Source organism: Pimephales promelas, chromosome 3, assembly GCF_988280905.1.
Source record: "Pimephales promelas chromosome 3, fPimPro1.hap1.1, whole genome shotgun sequence".
NCBI lineage: Eukaryota > Metazoa > Chordata > Actinopteri > Cypriniformes > Leuciscidae > Pimephales > Pimephales promelas.
Genome location: NC_142771.1, coordinates 7,596,420 through 7,603,555, shown reverse-complemented (window position 1 = coordinate 7,603,555; position 7,136 = coordinate 7,596,420). Strand labels below are relative to the sequence as shown.

Genomic DNA, 7,136 nt, shown 5'->3' with positions numbered 1-7,136 from the left:
GTAATCTACCCTTTTTAACTATATTTTAAGAATTATACAACTGTATAAAACCGCCGTTCAAAAAAGCGCGCGGGCGGCAATTTGAAACAACGCAATAAGGCCTCAATAACAAAAAGCTTGGATTATACACAAAAATAACGACATCCAAGCATATTACATGACTTCACTTAGCATTAAAACATGTCATCGACTGGTATTGATCAAAATTTCAACTTAATGTATTATATATTGACACTTTACTTCGGAGCTCATTTACACATACCTGTCTAGCTCAAATCCAAAGCTGTTCTAACCTTTTTAGCGAGACGCGATTGGACAACACAAGTGGAAATGACGTCACTTAGCTATAAAACTCATTACATTATTTTAAAACAAAAACATTTTTCCCATATTTTATACAGAGAATGAACAGCAATATATGCAAAGAAATAAAAAAAACATCAGAAATTAATTCAAAATTTGCTGGAACAATAACAAAATTCAAAACACTATATAAACCAGGCTGGATTTGTCAACTCTAAACCTACTCTAACATGCCATACATTTAACCTTTCATTCTGAAAATGGAACTGAAATCACATAATAACACAAATGTTCAAGGGACTATCAAATTTGTTTCTGAAACTGAGACAAACTTTATGAGTCCCAAAGACAGTGAGAACTTGTATAAAGTAGAAGTAGAAAGTAGAAATTCTGCCATGTCTTACTTCCAGCCATGAACGGATTGACAGTTGATTAGGGCTGATTTCTATCTCCTGACTGAAAAACTGCTAATAAGCAAATCCAGGTGATTGGAACAAAATACTGAGGCGGACTTTTACTTTCTGAACCTGGACTTTACTCCTCTGAAGAGAACAGAAAAGTAAGTAAGTAAGTAATACTTTATTAATCCCCAAGGGGAAATTCTTTGTCACAGTTGCCCACATAATAAACAACAATAAAAATTATAAAACATTCCGTAATATGGATAAGTAATAAAAAAACATATTCACAAAATGTAATATTCCAATGAACAATGAAATAAATAACCACTAGAATAATACACATTAGTTTGAAACAACTCATATTAAACAGATAATTTTGTACAGCAACCAAATATAAACAATTTAAAAACTCACTAAGTAATTTTCCTAACGAAGAGTTATACAGCTTGATGGCCACTGTCAGAAATGACTTCCTGTGGCGCTCAGTGGTGCATTTCGGTAGAATAAGTCTAGCACTGAAAGTGCTCCTCTGTTTGAGTACCAGATCATAGAGTGGATGGGAGACATTATTCAAGATGACTTTTAGTTTGGACAGCATCCTCCTCTCTGACACCACCGATAATGAGTCAAACTTAACCCCCACCACATTACCAGCTTTACGAATCAATTTATTCAATTTATTCGCATCTGCCTCCCTGAAAAGAGACGACACAGTCTAGATGAAATCACCTGAAGAGAAGACATTAAATCTGAAGATCTCAGCAGAGGAGGATTAAACAACTCCACAAACAGCATTACCAGCTTCACTTATTACTAACCAGACTGACTTTATTTCTGTCAGACTTCTACAGAAGATTTTATTGAGAATTAACAGAGGTTTAACTCAGTTTCATTTGAAGTCACCATAACAGTGATTAGTGTTTCCATTAGCCAGGCTCTTTATACTTATTATATATTAATCTCTTCTGACTGCTGTGACAGTGTGTTTGTCAAACACGTTTACAGTAGCAAAGTGTAATGGGATCAGGTGATGAAGATTATCTGGTGATGGTTTTATAATCATCATGATAAAGCCTGATACACTGTGGTATTTGAATTTAATAATTATTTTGACAAATTATTTTCAAAAAACAAAACCTGTAACTAGGGCTGGGCGATGTATCGTGTGATATTGTCATGCGAATCTCATCAGTAAAGCCAGTTCTTTGATTAGTAGTAAATCTCCTTCACCTGCTTTCAGATGGACGATACGAGTGTAAAATTAACATTCTAGAGTGTTAAAGTTAATGAGATAATTAAGTGTTTAATTTAGTGTTGACTGAGCATTATTGAAGACACCTGATGATAACAAGCAGAATCACTGAAGGAGAAAATCACAAATTGTAAGCCACCGTTATGGAGATCAGTGTTTGCTTTAGTTGGGCTCTTGATACTTTTACTTTAACTTTAAACTTTGTTTGTCTGCTGTTATTGATTTATAACAGTCAAATGAACAAAGAAAAGTGTAATCTGATAGTGTTGTTTATGTTTTGGCATAATCTGTGATCTGTAAAATGAAACTTTTCAGACAATTTGGTTTAACTTGTTAGCAACATTTTAGTGGTTCTAAAACATATGATTATCAATATTTTTCTTATAGTCCAAAATATTTAATAAAAATTATTCTGATCAAATCACTTTCCAATGCATTTATTTAGAAACACAGACATCAATAATCAACCTTTGTATCTCAACTGTGGTGACCACATAATCCTTGTTGCCACCAATCACAACTCATTAATGGCTCCCATCATGCATTGCGGTATGAATCAATTATGATCTGAAATGTCTATGTAATTTACTTTTCCTAATTGAATATTCTGCTCGTCACCGTTGTTGAGAAGCATTGACTGAATCTTGAGCTCTGTGTGTGCCTTCAATAAAGATTTTTTTTTTTTTTACAACTTTTAAGAAATCCTTCACATTAAATCTCAAATTCTGGGTATTTATGCATCTCAGTTATGCTGTATCCAACTAAATAAATCACAAATACTAAATTCAAATGACGATATTCACAATATAACCAAAACTATTAGTTTGTATGTTTTTTTTTCTTTGTTCATCTGACTGTTTTAACTCTAAATCTAAAGTTTATAATATAAGGGTCAAGAGCCCAACTAAAGCAAACACTGATCTCCATAATGGTAACCTGAAATTCCAGTTTTCTCCTTCAGTGATTCTGCTTGTTATCATCGGGTGTCTTCAATAGTGCTCAATCATCACTCAACTAATCACTTAATTGTCACCATTTTATATATATTTGTCACCATTATTGAGATCAACAGGCTGATTCTCGATGTCTTAAAAAATAATAATAATAAAAAAAACTTTGTATGTGATTAAATTTTAAGAAAAGATTTGAAGTACATTGTAACAGGTACAAATATTATGATTTTCAAAAACAGTTCATCTGGCTGTTGTAACTCAGGTACAGCAACCAAAGAAAGATCTGAAGTTAATCATGTAAGGCTCAAGAGCCCAACTAAAGCAAACACTGATCTCCATAATGGTAACCTAGTACGGTTTTCTCCTTCAGAGATTCTGATGAGTTAAACCTCTGTTAATTCTCAATAAAATCTTCTGTAGAAATCTGACAGAAATAAAGTCAGTCTGGTTAGTTGTTGGCCCTCAGCCGTCCTGTATGCCGGTCGTTCCCGGTGGAAATTGTAGTCCAGGGCTGCGAGCACAACTCTCGTGTCATACACTCGGGGAGTGAAGGCCTGGCGCTTGCTGGATTCTGAAAAGACTCGAGATGTGCTGTCGATCTGGACAAATTAAAAAATAGATTTAGACTCTTAAAAAAAACACACCCACACATGACTTACGTATCATTTAGATTTCTTTTAAAATGTCATGTCTCCACGCTTTACCTGAAGCGCAGATACTTGTGGACATCCTTCTGCCAACGCTTGTTGAGGACGATCTCCACAAGCGCTTTATGGCTCTTTGAATCTCTCTCAATCCACTCTTTATCCTGAGTGTCTTCAAGATGGTCGTGTTGGCAGCTTCCTGTTTCCCAGGTGTGATTGTTGCAAACATGATGCACAACTCCAATCCAAAGTGCCTGAGGAAAGTAAAACAATTAAACAAAAACATTATCATATCACAGGTTTTTGAATCATTGCATTATTATCATTTATTTATATTATAACATTCTTCCTGCTTACAAGAAACTGCTCAAATGTTTCTGCCGTCTTGCAGCACCACCAGAAGTGGTTAACTATATCCCTCAGCCAGTGAAGGAGAATAGATTGTCCTTTCACCTTTCCCACCTAATGGTAATTAACAAAACAGAGACAATGGAAGTTAGTCCTTGTAAATATTTTGATGGAGACCTAACATAACAAAATTATTACACCGACATGCAGGAAGGTACAATTCTTTACAAATGAAATTAGATGTATTAGAACTTACGGTTGCTATTTTTTTGCACAAATTTTTGGCACCATGCCACATGTCCAGGCTGTGGTAAATTTTCAGATCCTTATATCTTCCTTTATCTGGGTCTTTGAACTATAGAATCATATCTCAATCAGCAATTCAATATTTCTATTCAAATGTTTTATTATTTGACCACTTACTCAAAAGGGCTCCAATCTGGACATGAGCATCCGTGCAGAACTCCACTACCTTGATCTCTTGCGTAAGCTTGTCCACTGTCTGGATAAAACCCTCCTTCTCCATGATGTTGGAGTCTGCCGCTTATCTATAGTGGCCACATGGATGATTTCCTTAAAAGTCAAGCTCCATGGTTGTGTAGCTACAGTATTGGGCAGAATGCCCTGGTGAGTCATTTCTGCCATCACCTAAAGAAAAAGGAAATACAGGTAATTTCAAAATACTAAACCTGTATGATAAGATGATTGCAAAAGTAGTTTAATTGTTTAATACCATAACAATTAATGGAGAACAAGTTCAAATATATAATTACCCACCTAGGAGCACAACATCTTTCCCTTTTAGTCGCCTGATGGACTCTCTTCCCAAAAATCTTTAATAGTGTCAACACAGGTGTCCTGGATGGTGTAGTGTGTGTTGGTGTTTACCATTTGTATGTTCATGAATTTAAATAGGAGAGCATCTTTAGTGTAGTTGTTTCCAGAAAGTAAAATGTTAGTGGAAAGAAGAAAGTCCCCAGCCTGCATGCCAAACTTCAACACAGGCTGTGAATTCCACCGCCATAGGCAATGTCCATTGGGGCAGATCTGGTAAGATAATAGCGTTGTAAAATTCATAAGGCATGAACAGTGCCATTTGTTACGATACATTTTGATGTGATGTTACCCATTCAACACTCATTGCAGTGCCCCTGATGCCGATGTTTGTTGAAAATGGGGCAACACTGTCACACACTAAACCAGTCCTCAAGACACCAGTGCATCTGTTCACGGGAAGAGTTAAAAATGTGACAAGCTGCCTCAAGCAGTTCTCATAGAGCACAGCTGCTCTAACGCCAATAATGTCATCCTCTCTGAGGACCTTCTGAGGGCCTGGCAAAATCGGCAGCTCGAGACTCAAGGGCTCATCGAGAGGGACTTCAGGGGCAGGCAGATCATGCACAGTCTCATCAATCCCAATAGTTGGCAGATTGTCAATTACCTGTGCTCCCTTCAGTGCACCACCCATTCTGGAAGAGAAGAACTTCAGGGATCATACACAGTTCAATTGAATTATTTCCAAGTTTTTCCGGCATTTAACCATGATCAAATTTATTACCTGAGACATCAGTGTGAACTAAAAGAATTCAAAAACATTCCAAAATAGCCCTGAACATTTTTTACATGTAAAAATTCAGCGCATAAACAAAGTAAAAAGAAGTAATAGATAATGACTCACCGCAATGAAATTGTTGGAAGGTATTCCTCATCAGAGCTGTCGGGAGCACAACAAATTGCCTTTCGGGACATTAAAGTTTTCTAAGTCTAAGTCTAAGAAGTTCAAGGTTCCCCCACAGTTGCAAGCTCCAGGAACCTCAAAAGGTTCATTTTTGAACCTTTTCTTCTTTGATAATAATTTGTTCATGAGACCTTTGAGAACTGAATCTTGTAACCTTAATGCTGTGACTGTCTCTTGAGTTGTTTACTCCTCTGCTACACAAGGACAGCCGAGGAGCGACAGCGACAGCTGTGCCCATTTGAAAATGGCTTTGTGAAAGTCACATGATTTTAGAGAAACTGTAAAGTGTTACAAGAGATGCAGTGGGGGTAGTCACAAATTTTGCCCTCTTCAACTGAGGTGAAGAGAATGTAATATATTACATTCTGTACATTCTGTAATATATACCATCAAGAATGTAATATATATATATATATATATATATATATATATATATATATATATTATTCAGTATGCATGCACTATAATCCACAGCTACAGAGCTATTTTTTATGCTGTTGTTATTATTAATTTGACAGTTTTTTCTAAATTGCTAAAAACACATTTCTTGAAACACTCACTCACTTTCTCAAAATCTTAACCGCAAAACCAAATTTTCAAACCACATTCAGAGAAACTCTGACTCTATCTGTGCTCAATATCAAACAATGCTCTCAGATCATACACACGGCGAGTCAATATCAAGTCAAGTCACATTATTTATATAGTGCTTTTTACAATACAGATTGTATCAAAGCAGCTTCACAGTGATTCTAGAAGTTTCTAGAAGAAAATTGCATCAACGAACACTTTAAGTAAGGCAGATCAATAATATTGTTGAATATTAAATGTCCCCAACTATATTAATAAACTATTATAAATTATAAACACTACAGATAATTTGTTAGACACTACATCAAAAAAAAAAGAGAACACTGAATACAAAGCATGCAGTTAGAGGAAAAAGAATATTTAAGTTAGAGCAATTAAGGCCGGTTTTGGAATTTGGGACAACAGATTAGATTTCGGGACTGTCCCGAATTTTTGGGGACGTCTGGTCACCCTAGCAGTGATGTCAGAGTCGTACTGCATTGAGGGACATATACGTGCCTGAAGTGTGCATTTGAAGTAGACTCGCTCCCTCTGTCAAAATCGAGGGAACGAGGGTCTGTCTATATAAACTTCCCTCTTTCACTTCTTGTCCAGTGTGGAAGTTTTTAGGGAAGTTTGCAAATGTGTGTCTAAAAGTGGACTGGAATGCCCCTAATGGATGGTAAGTTGGACTGGTGACAAAAGGTTGCTGGTTCGATTCCAGTACCGGCAGGAAAATATCCCCCCCAAAAACCCCCAAGTGCTCCCTCTTAAATGCAGAATTCCAATGGGTAACAACTTGGCCAATATGTGGCACTTTCACTTTCACTTTTATTAATAACATGGGAGTAGCCCACAGATCACTTCTGATTGGCTGACATAAATTAAGTACAAGTATTTAAGACACAGACTTGTACTGTAGCAGAA

The 7,136-nt window shown here is 36.2% G+C and overlaps 1 pseudogene across 1 annotated transcript; it reads right to left on the bottom strand.

Moving 5' to 3' along the window:
* Positions 1-668: 668 nt before the first annotated feature.
* LOC120461516 (uncharacterized) lies at positions 669-5,929 on the bottom strand (annotated as a pseudogene). Its single transcript, XR_016155336.1, has 8 exons — positions 5,580-5,929; positions 5,028-5,370; positions 4,679-4,948; positions 4,325-4,549; positions 4,158-4,249; positions 3,911-4,015; positions 3,614-3,807; positions 669-3,508 (listed from the first exon to the last, which is right to left on the bottom strand). The product of XR_016155336.1 is annotated as an uncharacterized LOC120461516 (transcript).
* Positions 5,930-7,136: the final 1,207 nt, after the last annotated feature.